The 12,459-nt window shown below is 43.5% G+C and overlaps 1 protein-coding gene across 4 annotated transcripts in view; it reads right to left on the bottom strand.

The window, feature by feature from the left end:
- The window catches only part of MAPK8 (mitogen-activated protein kinase 8), a 107,080-nt gene extending 102,081 nt beyond the window's left edge, over window positions 1-4,999 (bottom strand). For all 4 annotated transcript variants that reach the window (XR_014297857.1, XM_082673083.1, XM_082673081.1 and 1 more), the window contains exon 1: window positions 4,860-4,999. The gene's annotated coding sequence lies outside the window, so the exon portion shown is untranslated. The remainder of the gene's footprint in view (window positions 1-4,859) is intronic.
- Between the last annotated feature and the right edge of the window lie 7,460 nt (window positions 5,000-12,459).

Here is a 12,459-nt window from a genome sequence, read left to right as displayed (position 1 = left end):
CATATATTTACACTATATTTGCTGTATTGTCATACAACCCAACACCCTGAAAAAGAATGGCAGTTAATAAGTTCTCTAAAAGGCCTTATACACATTCACACCCACATATAATTTTAAAAATTGAGTTTCAATAAAATTTAGCCTGCCCAGAGACTTGGGGTAGGCTTGTGTTCATTTGTGAAAAGCCCTCTCATAATCTTTTAAAAGAACATAAATTCACTGTTTAGATATGCCTTAAGTTTATCCCTGACCATAAGCTTAAGGCTAATAAACTCTTCACTTTCACATTTTCCACTAAGTCTCTGAAAGCACGAAGTCTCATTAGTAAGCATGGTGCTGTGGAATGAGTAAAAGCTTTTTATTTGATTTTTAAGAATAGATATTACAGAAAATATTTGATTCAATAATCTTCTCTGTTTCTGTTTCCTTTTGTAATCACAAAGGTCTAATTTTCATTGCTATTCTTTTTTTTTTTTTTTTTTTTTTTTTTTTTTTGCGGTACGCGGGCCTCTCACTGTTGTGGCCTCTCCCGTTGCGGAGCACAGGCTCCGGATGCGCAGGCTCAGCGGCCATGGCTCACGGGCCCAGCCGCTCCGCGGCATGTGGGATCTTCCCGGACTGGGGCACGAACCCATGTCCCTTGCATCGGCAGGCGGACTCTCAACCACTGCGCCACCAGGGAAGCCCTCATTGCTATTCTTGACATGGCATTCTGGTATCACCCAAGAAGGACTCTTTTTGTCCCCATATATTTTCTGAAGAACCACCTATCTGAGGAACAACCCTTCTATTAAAAAAAAAAAAAGAGTTCCAACAGCCTCAGTTTACACTTCTAGCCACTTGTCCACAACTCTAGAGCTTGCTGATGACAAAGTCCAGATGACAGAACTGAGAAGTGAACCTAGGTCTGATTCCTGGACAGGTCTATTTCCACCTACTTCCCTGATTGATAGGATAGCTTATTTTAATACTCCTGTCACCTTTTACGTAGTAAAGTTTATTGACTCAGAACTCATTTCTGAAATCAAAACTCAAGTTAATCTGCATTAGAGCAAGAAGACAGAGCTGTAAATGTTCATGTAAAGAACTCATGACTAAAACAATAAGCTTCACAGCTCACAGATATAGGCAAATGACATATATCTAAAGTTATGTAGCTATAATGACTTCCTTGAACTACATGAATCAGAAAAGACTACTATCCATACCACTGACTTGACCAGAGACCTCTAGACAGCTGGCATCTAAGTATCAGACATTATTTTATACACATGCGACAAAGCATCTCAATTATCTAGATGACTCAAATATGTCAAAACTCAACTCATTGACAAAGACATGAAGAATCGGGCATCTATTAAACAAGCTCTTAATTACCACTAGGAAGTTTGTGACTAGTCATGTAATAAATTACTTCAAGTTGTTTCACTGAGCATTGAGTATCATCACAAGGTTATTTCCATAATATTAGGTATTGAGCAAACAGTTAAGATTATAACTTCATTAATTTTGGTAGAATTCATTCTTAAACTAATTTCTTTCCAACTGGCCTTTCTCCCAGGATATAAAGGAATACGAAGGATATAGTTTCCTACTCTGCCAGGACACTTAAAGGGAGCCCTTTTCAAATTCATTACTGGAATATACTTACTAACAGAATCAGTGCTATCTCTTCCTTTAAAGCTAATGTAGAGTGAGATGGGGAGTGACTGCTAATAAGTATGGGGTTTACTGAAAAAGCTGTTATTTTTTAAAACCAACAGAATTTATAAAACAAAGCAAAAAAAAACACTATGGTTTGACACATGTATAGCCTGACAGTGAGGATTTGTATCAGTAACCCTTACTGGAATCTGACATAGGTAAAGCAGTAAAGTTTAGTATCTCAAGACTTTCATCCCTTATCTTAACAAAGTACCATTTTATTTCTTTATTTGTACTCTAAATCAGAGAATAATAAGCTCATCTCAAATTCTTTCATATCCAAAGCAAATGCTAAAACGTATTAAGTGGGAAAGAGATGTAATATAGATAAATTAATATTATTTTGAGTTTTAGGCCCATATGCCTCACCAATAGTATTAGTACAAGGAAGAATTTAAAATTAAACATTTCTAATAAAACTTTTAGGCAATGTGTTTCCTCTGTTCTAACTTATCCACTTAAAAAGGAGTATTCAGGGCTTCCCTGGTGGCACAGTGGTTGAGAATCTGCCTGCTAATGCAGGGGACACGGGTTCGTGCCCTGGTCTGGGAGGATCCCACATGCCGAGGAGCAACTAAGCCCGTGAGCCACAACTACTGAGCCTGCGCGTCTGGAGCCTGTGCTCCACAACAAGAGAGGCCGCTCTCTAGTAGGTCTGTGTCTTTATTCCTGTCTTACCCCTAGGTTCTTCATGACATTTTTTTTTCTTAAATTCCATATATATGTGTTAGCATACGGTATTTGTCTTTCTCTTTCTGATTTACTTCACTCTGTATGACAGACTCTAGGTCTATCCACCTCATTACAAATAGCTCAACAGACTTGAGGATATGGGGAGGGGGAAGGGTGAGCTGTGACAAAGCAAGAGAGAGGCATGGACATATAAACACTACCAAACGTAAGGTAGATAGCTAGTGGGAAGCAGCCGCATAGCACAGGGAGATCAGCTCGGTGCTTTGTGACCACCTAGAGGGGTGGGATAGGGAGGGTGGAAGGGAGGGAGACGCAAGAGGGAAGAGATATGGGAACATATGTATAACTGATTCACTTTGTTATAAAGCAGAAACTAACACACCATTGTAAAGCAATTATACCCCAATAAAGATGTTAAAAAAAATAAAGTACGATCAACACACACAAAAAAAAAAAAACAAGAAAGGACGTGATAGTGAGTGGCCCCCGCTTGCCACAACTAGAGAAAGCCCTCGCACAGAAACGAAGACCCAACACAGCAAAAATAAATAAATTAATAAACTCCTACCCCCAACATCTTAAAAAATAAATAAATAAAAATAAAAAGGAGTACTCAGAAACTTTTCAAGTAATATTCACAAAAGGATAAATGCAATCATTTTAGACCCTGTTGAAATATCACTCTGTGTGTGTCTGTGTGTGCATACATATCACACACAGACACACACACATACTAAAAAAATATTTTAGACAAGGTTTAATTTTAGGATAGCCAATCGTTTAGAAGTGATAGGAAAAAAAACATTAATACTGAAGTGATTCAAAAGCCCCTGCTGTCGGGACAGATAATATATATGAACTGATCATTTAGCCATCTGGAAGTGACAGTTTGCAGGAGGCTTCCAAAACTTTACAGAGAACATTAAACATTTTTTGTTAAGGCTTCAGTTTAGATATTATCGATTATAAAGAGCTTTTCATCAATCTGATTTTTATTGAACACTTACTATATTCCAGGCTAGGTGCTAGAGACACAGATGCAAGGCAGGTCTGTCCTCAAGGAAGGCACATTTTGATTGCTTGCTTATGTCAGATACAGCACTAAACATGTTAACTGACAGCATATGACCTCCTAGGCTTAACCCACAGCAGGGGATTCTGAAGTAAACGTTACAAGTGACTGTAAGGAAATACATAAAAGCTGTTGTACATTTAGACCAAATCTAACTCTACTTCCTAACATGTATAACATTACGCTAGAAGTTCCAGATATACTAGTAAAAAATAGTAAAATGACCCAAAGTATTAACTATACCTTCTTTAACACATATCACTTATACAATCGTCTCATTTAAAGGTACATCTATTATATTTCAGTCAAAGTATCTTCTTCCATTAAAGGATATTTCTCTTTACCCTCAAACTCTCATCTGGGTACAACACTGAACAGTTGCTGAATGAATGAATGAAATAAACAGATGTTCTAATTACCAAGGAAGTACTTGCTAGATGCTTATCTCAAAACACAATGGACTGACAGACCAGAATTCTACTGTAAAGATCACTGAATTGCAGAGGCAAAAATAGTAACCACTGGACATTGTCTGTTACCATGCAGTCAACGTGTTAAATTCACAGTAAATATATGACGGGAAACTTTCAGAAATTAAAATGAAAAGTGTTCATCACAGTACTTTAAAACAGATTTGGCTCCCATCGAAGGACTGGGAACTCAAGTCCAAGACAAAGAGAAGGGAGGGTGGGGTGAAAAAGTCAAAAGGTCACCACCGAATGACCCTCAAGAGAAATGCGCGCTGACCACTGAAGCTCGCGCCGAGCTTGACGGACACCTCCTGCCCAAGCTACGGGCCCGGGCTCTTCCTCGCAGCCCGGAGCTGAAGGCCACCCTAGCCTCTTTCGCCGCCGCCGCCTGCGTTCGCCCAGAATATCAGCACAAAGAAACCACCGAGAAACAAAACACTGTCCCCGTGGGCGCCGGGCAGGCGTCGGGACCGGGCCACCGGAGCGCTCTCTGCGGCTGCCCGCCGCCGGAGGAGGTAGCCGGGGCGGAGCGGGCCGCCTAGGCGCCTCCGTCCGGACCTTCGTCGAAGTGTTTCAGAACTTGCCACCCACCTCCCGCTCCATTTTCCCCTCCCGACGTGAACGCGGGACCCGCGCTCCGCGCGAGGAGGGCGCGCGAGGACCCACGGGCGGAGCTGGGGCGGGGGTCAGCCGGGACGCGCCTGGGTCCAGCAGCCCCACGCCCACTGGCCGGCCCCCGCCACCCCAGCTGCTATTGTTCCCGCGCCGCCCCCGCCGGCCGCGCGCCCCCCGCCCGCCGCGCGCTCCCGCCCCCACTCCCGGGAGGGGGTCAAGGCTGAGGAGAGGCGGTGGCGGGAGCACAATAACAAACACGGCGGGGCCGCCGGCCGCCCCGGCCCTGCGGCACTGACCGCACTCACCCGGCAGCGCAACGAATGGCGACAGGAAAGCCCGGCGGCGGGAACCGGCGCCGTCTTGGAGGTCGCTGTGGCCGTTACCCAGCGCTGCTCGCGGCTCCACGCTCCGGGCCGCGTCGTCCGGCCTCGGCCCCTCCGCTGAGTAACAGGGACGCGGGCCGTCACCGCGCACGCCCGCTCACGTCATCGCGCAGGGCCCCGCCTCCGCGCTTCGCGAGAGGCCCCACGGGGCGGAGCAGCCCCGGGGCCCGGATTTCGGGGGCGGAGCCCGAAGCCCAGGGGCGGGGCTACTGCAGGGGGCCGGGAGGACTTGCGGAGGTCACCTGGAGGTGGAGCTGCGGGGAGAGCCTTCGAGAGCGTCTGAGAGCAGATTGTGAGGGGCGTGGCGGGAAGATGGAGGGGGTGGAGACTTGCTCCTGGCACGTGGCGGCGTGTGGCCTGAGCCCCCGCATCTGTACGGGGGCAGTACCCTAGTCCCAGCCAAAGCCTCACGGGCTCCTCGCCCCAGGGTTTGACGGTCAGGTGCGATTGAGGCAGACCCGCCCCGGCATCAGGCACTTTCGGCCCGGGCTCACACCTGAGAGACGAAAACCTCTCTACCATGACTAACAATACGTTACATTCTGAGAACACCTGCTTCGGGCCCAGCAATCCTTAAGCAAATATTAGCCACTTGGAAAAAGCTGCCTCCTGTTTTCTCCAAATCCACTTCCTACAAAAGTCCATGCACTACCCTATTTGTCTCTGGGCCCTGCAAAGCATGTATATGTTAGTTACAGAAGTGACAAATTGGCCTTAAATATCTGACGAGTGGAAAGATGTCTAAATCACATACATGCTTGCAATAGAATACATTTTAGCAATTTAAATGCCATGTGTTCAAGGGATTCTGAACCACACAGGAAAATGTTCATCATGCATCGCTAAGAGAAAGAAGCAAGTCTATATACAGAATGATCCTACTTATATAAATACTATATATACATTGAAAAAACCTGGAAAGAACCATGGCAAATTATTTTAACAGTAGTTCATCACTGGACTGTGAATTGTTCTCTTTTATATTTTGAGTATTTTTCCATGGTTTCCAAATTATGTTCATAATCAGAAAAAAGTATATTACTTTAATCATGAATAATACATATTTGTTGAATAAATGAATTAATTCAGGTAGACTACTTCCATGTCATGTTGGGCTGACCTGTTTCTAGTGATTCTGAAATGAAACATAAATGTGAGTGTTCATTTCTTCATTCTCTCCCTAATTCCTCCCTCTCTCTCAGACTTCTTTATTTGCTTCCTTTATTTCTCAAATAAATATTTATTACATGCCCACTCTGTGCCAGGTACTGAGCTAACACTGGCAATAGGATGGAGCTTACAGACTTAATCACTGTAATATAGAAATAATAACAGTAAACCAATGCAAAATGATCCCTGCATTATAATACAAATTGATGTGGATACATAGTATTATGGAACCAATTGATAGAATTAATAATGCCTAGAAAGTCTTCCTTGAGGAACTGCCTCTTGAACTGAGAATAAATTCAACTAGGCAAAAAATATTTCAGACAGAGGCAACTTAGTGTGCAAGGGTTATATGATGACAGGGAGCATGGTTAGTTGGAGAAATTGAGGAAAAGACCAGTGCTGCTTGAAAAGCAAGGAGGAAGGAGCTATGAGATGAAGTTTGGAATATTGGAAAAGGACCAAACCTAGTGCAGCCATACTACTCATGTTGAAAATCTTGTCTTTATCCTAAGTGCAATGGGAAGCACCTGACATGCTTCAGCAAAGCGGGTAGCATGGTCAGAATGGCAACTTGAAAAGATTCCTTGTTAGAAGGAGGCCAGGTTGACATAGGAGTAGTCTAGATGGCAGATGGTGTAGGCTTGGTCTAGGGTGATGGTCATGGAAACAGTAAGAGGAAGGTTCTGAGCGCCCTTTAGGAGATCCAGTGCATAGGACTTGGTGATGGATTAAGTGGGCAGTGAAGGAAAGGGAGTCATCAAGGAAAAGTCATGTTTCTTGCATGTGGCCAAAAGTGGATGTGGGTGCTGGTTCACTGAGATGGGAATCTTGGAAGAGGACGGGATTGAGTGGAAAGATTGCGAGAGCAGATAGCTTGAAGGCTTCTGATCTGCACAAAAGAGAGGCCAAGTTGACAGTCGGGTATATAGAGCTGGGCTCAGGTGGATAAGAGAAGAATCATTGACAGATAGTGATTACTTGCACCCTTGGGTGTGGATGAGTTAGCCTAGGCCTGAGGGAAGGAGGGTGCTGAGCAAGAAGAAAAGAGGGCCAAGAGCCAGGTTTAAGGAACTTCAGCATTAAATGGATACAACAAAAGATGAGCCTGACAAGGGGCTGCCAGGAGGTAGATGGAAAACCAGGTGAGAGTGATTCAAGAAGGAGTGATCAATAATATCAAAAAAAGAGGAGGCTTAAAATCCTGGAGCACTTAGATTCAGAAGTAGTTTAGAGTGGGCTCAGGAATGAATGGGACATTGAAAATTGAGATGGTGGATACTGATGAGTCAGGCAGTGGAGGAAGACAAGCATATTTTATATCTGATAGGAAGACTGTTGAGAGGGAAGGGTAGAATAGAAGGAAAAGGGGCTTTCCTGGTGGCGCAGTGGTTAGGAATCCACCTGCCAATGCAGGGGACACAGGTTTGATCCCTGGTCCAGGAAGATCCCACATGCCACAGAGCAACAAAGCCCTTATGCCACAACTACTGAGCCTGCGCTCTAGAGCCTGTGAGCCACAACTACTGAGCCCATGTGCCACAACTATTGAAGCCCGTGCTCTGCAACAAGAGAAGCCACAGCAATGAGAAGCCCACGCACCGCAACGAAGAGTAGCGCCAGCTTGCCGCAACTAGAGAGAGCCCGCGTGCAGCAAAGAAGACCCAACGCAGCCAAAAATAAATAAATAAATTTATTAAAAAAAAAAGAAGAGAAGGAAAAAGCATGAGTGTAAATTTCCTGGGAGAGCAGGGTAGGGGCATGGAGGGGTGGAGGTTGTGTGATTGGACATGAAGGTGGAAGTATTGACAAGTACCTCCTACTCCCCACCAGATAATATTAAACACCTGGAGGTAACAAAAGACAATCAGAGCAGTTGTGAAGTGAGGGGTATTGCAGAACAGCTCCCAATTTTCATGCCTAGTTCTGTAATGTTATTAACCACCTCTCTTTCTTTCCACGGGAAGAGCTTCTGATTTAGCATCAGCCTTCCACTGTCAGCTTCCTATTATCTACATCTAGAAGGGACATCCTGCATGTTTATGTATGTATATGTGCATGTGTGTGATTTCAGAAGGCATTTCACTACTTGTGATTGAATGTAATCACCTCTGATGTTCTGCAAATTCAAAATCGTTTTTGTAACCCAGACGTGGCTCTGGGCCTCCTTCTTCCTTCTCATGGCATTGTTCCTTGTTAACTGATTGTGGTACCTTGTGAACCTATTGAGGGCTGACTCTGAAAAAGAGGAAGAGCTGAAGAATTCTTTCATTATTAGCTTTTTTTCTCAAGTTCTGCCCCTACCTCCCAAGTGTAGATACACCTATGCTAAATTGCCCTCTCTCCATCCACATCCAGATATTGAAGATATTCAATATTTATCCCCCGGAGAAGAAGACAAAGGGAATTGAGTGGGAGGGAAAGAATATGTCGTTGAAGTTCTGTAACAATAAAATCCTTGCTGTTGTCTTAAATAAATATATATTTAGGAAGAAGCCTTTTCATCAGATCTCGCAACAAGGATTTTGTGCCTCATTTACAATCCTTTCACCTACAGTCTCTTCCAGCCCAGTGGAATTTTGCCATTTGTACCTCCGGTACTGCAGAAAATTTGTCTAGGTCCCATGGCAGAGAGAAGAGAGCCCCTCACTACTGGCCCCTCTCCCTTGGTAGTTTTAGGGAGGATAATCTCCATTGCACCTCCATCTCCATATCAGTCTCCATCTTCATCCCCACCTCCATCTCCATCTCTGTCTCTACCTCCATTTCTGCCTTCATCTCCATCTCCACCTCCATGGCTCCCTCCCTTACCTTTCAGATGTAAAACTATAATTCATGTTAGATTGGCTGGCATTCAGAAAATGACCCTTTAGAAGGGAGACCCCTATGAACTCCCAACCTCTGCCAAAAGTCCCTACCATTCTGATAAATTTAGAAAGTCTCTTTGTGGTGTTATTGGGTAGCAAGAAGGAGATTCTGGCATCACTTTAGAGTTAAGAGTCATTGTCTTCAGGTGGCAGGATTTTGAGCCCCTCAGAAAGCAAAAGCATTGCTAGAAGAGGTGTTTTCCTGCTACTGCCTTGCAGAGGCCTCTGGCAGGACAGGATTTGTCTCCTGTCCCTGACTCCAGAGGTGATCTGAAGTCCTCCAGTGGTCCTGAGAAGATGTTCTTTCTTCTAGAAAGCAGAAGTTACGAAACCACCTGGTAAAGGAATTTCAACAGCTCCTTTAGCCTGTTCCTGAAGCAGATTCCCACACAAAAACATCCCTGCTTCTGTGGCTAAGTTTCATTGCCCCTCACGCCCAAACTAGCAGGATTAATTCTCAGCTGAGCGTTGACATAGCTGTACCAGCCTGGCCAGCTCGAGGCTCGTTGTGGGGCTAAGAAGACGGCAGAGGAGAGTAAGGTTTCTGTCTTGGGGAGAGGAGAGTAAGGTTTCTATCTATCTTGGGGAGAGGCAGGGGGAAATGCCATAAACCTTCAAGAAAAGGCCCTTTTAAATGAAAGACAACTGCACAGGGAAGAAAGTGAGTATTCTTTCCTGAATCCAAGGCAGTTTATGCTCCAACTGAAGCTTGAGGGATAAACAATGCAGCATAAATAGGGAAGAAATTTATTTCTGGAGGTGCTAAGTCATGAAGACTGGGTAAGGTCTCAGACCCAGCCCACTTTCCCCATCCCCCTTGCAGTGTTCTATTTCCTTGTGAAGTGTGGTTGGTAAATGTCAGCCTACGCAGAGCAGAAAGCAGAATTTCCCTTCCCTTGGAATCAGCAGGAGCAATAGGGATGTCACAAATATCTTCTCAAAGGCAGGGCCATGGCATGAGGTTTTCTCTATCACCAAGCAATCAAGCAGGCTCTACCAAGCAAGGCTGTGCCCACGAAGAGAGGAGGACCATCCTGTTTGGATCCCCTTTTGTGGGCACATACCCACATACTTAGAGAAGATAGGACCATACAGACTGACAGATTCAAATACGTGGCTCACTCTACCCTCACAGCAGGGTGTGGCATCAGGATCTAGGAGGTAGAATTCCCCCATTGTTTCAGAGGTCAGCAGCCCTGAGAGGGAGGCTGGACAGGGCTCAAAGAAGCGAGCCAAAGAGAAAACAAGTATCAAGAGCTGGCCTATGGGGCAGAGATTTTAACTACAAAAGAAAAACAACTACACAGAAACAAAAATCCCCCTGAAGAGACTAGACAAGGTACTAGATTTCTCCTCACCCCAAACGGTTCTATTATACAAGCTTATGGATCTGAGTGAAGAAGTGCTAGAGTACCAAGTAAATGGTGAGTTCAAGGATTCTTGAGTGGTACTAAGTTGCCATCAAAAGCCAGGATTCAAAACGGCATAAGTGTGGACATTTCTCTAGAACCCTTGTCAACTCAGAGAAATAGAGACAACACTTGGAGGGGGTATCCAGGAGCTGGGGTTTTCTTGGGCATGTTGAATGTAAAGGTGGAGGGCAAGGAAATTGAAAGTATTCCTGGGAGGATCAGGATAAGGACTGTGGGGTCCAGACTGGGCAAGGACAGTGAGGCCAGTTGAGGACAGATAGATTGGGGGCAAAATCCACACAAGGAGCAAGGGTTTTCGGTACTTTAGGACTGAGAATGGCTGTCAATGCACATAAGGGCATGCCAGAGGGAGATGGCCAGAGACGAATTTGAGGAGACGATGTACTTTGTTTCCGACATAAAGCAGCCCCTAGGCACGTTCACCACTTTGAATGGTTAGTCTAAAGCAGAATTAAAGATCACTCAGAGTGAGTAGTCAAGGAACTGTTAGCCTTTTGTCCCAGGTTGTCCAGGATGGGCCCAGTTTACACCTGTGGCCCCAGTGTAATTACTAATAGTGCTTCCCATACTTTCAAGTCTCCAGATTTGAATGACTAAATTCAATGGCAGCGAAAGTAGTAGAAGCAGCAGCAGTGGTGGCAGCAATGGCCATGGCCCAGGAGCGAGGAGGGAATCTGCATGAGGGCAGGGCTGGGACCCCAGTGAGAGGCGCCTTCCCATCAGTCTCCAGAGCCCATCCCTGGGGCATCTGCAGCAATATGAATTCTTTGGCCTGAAGTCAAGGACAGACACTGCCCATACTCAGGCAGATAACTTTGTTAGCTACAAAATTGTACTTTTTTAGAAAATAAAAATGCAACATAGACATTGCAGTAAAGCATATCAGGGAATTATTAGAGTTCTTCAAAGAGTTTAGATTACCTGGTTTTGAAAACTGCTGCAACATGGCAAAGCAAATATCTACAAGCTTAGAAATAGAAATAAGATTAAGGATTGTTTTATTCAACGGAAAAGAATACGATTTTCATATGAAGCTGCAGATGAACCAATTATTAATGAGGAAGACACTTTTAAGATTAATTTTTCCCTGTAATTGATGATACAGCAATACAGCAATAATGCACAAATAGCTGTTTTGAAATATACATAAATCATGAAGCTACTTTGGTTTCTTGTTCAACTTGCACAAGTTACAAAAGATGTCAGAGGAAATATTAAAATGACATTGCATAAATTTACATTTAAAATTATAAGATTTACATAAAACTGAGTTAAATTTTTTTAAAAAATCTTTTCCTTAGTAATCATTATTTCCAGATATACTAAAATTTATATTTTGACATCATTTATGAGAAATTTATCCTGATGTTATCACAGCCTATAAAATACTCTTAATAGCACAAGCAGCCATTACATCTGTAGAAGGATCCTTCTCAAATTTTGGTTTTTTGTTTTTATTTATTTATTTTTTTGCCGCACTGCGTGGCTTGCAGGATCTCAGTTCCCCGACCAGGGACTGAATCCCGGGCTGCCCGGGAATCCTAGCCACTAGGCCACCAGGGAACTCCCTCAAATTTTAAAAGTATCAAAAATTATTTGTGATCTTCACTTGCCAAGAGTAACTGATGTCATTTTCAATTATATCAATTGAAAGTTGATTTTTAAAACGTTGCTAAAACTATAAATTTTGATGCCATGACAAATAAATTTGCAGAAAAGTGAGCCAGAAAAATATTATGATCAATCAAGATACCATAATAACAAAGTATTATATTCACTATAAAAATTATGATACCAAATATAAGTAATATGAAATAATATAAAATTATGACAGCAAAAATACAATCTTTTTTGTAATTTGTAGGTTTATGCTGTTACTCATGAATCATTATTACCCTTATTACATTTTATGAGTCGTAAACTACTTTAAAAGAAAAAGATTTGTATTTTAGTACCTTTAATGATATTTTTGCTTTCCTGCTTTTTGCACAAGGGGCCTCCTGTTCTCATTTTGTCCTGGGTCTGCAATTATAATAGTTGGTCCTGCCTTGG

This window comes from Grampus griseus (genome assembly GCF_964374135.1).
Source record: "Grampus griseus genome assembly, chromosome: 16".
Classification (NCBI taxonomy): domain Eukaryota; kingdom Metazoa; phylum Chordata; class Mammalia; order Artiodactyla; family Delphinidae; genus Grampus; species Grampus griseus.
This window is presented reverse-complemented; position numbering and strand designations above follow the sequence as displayed.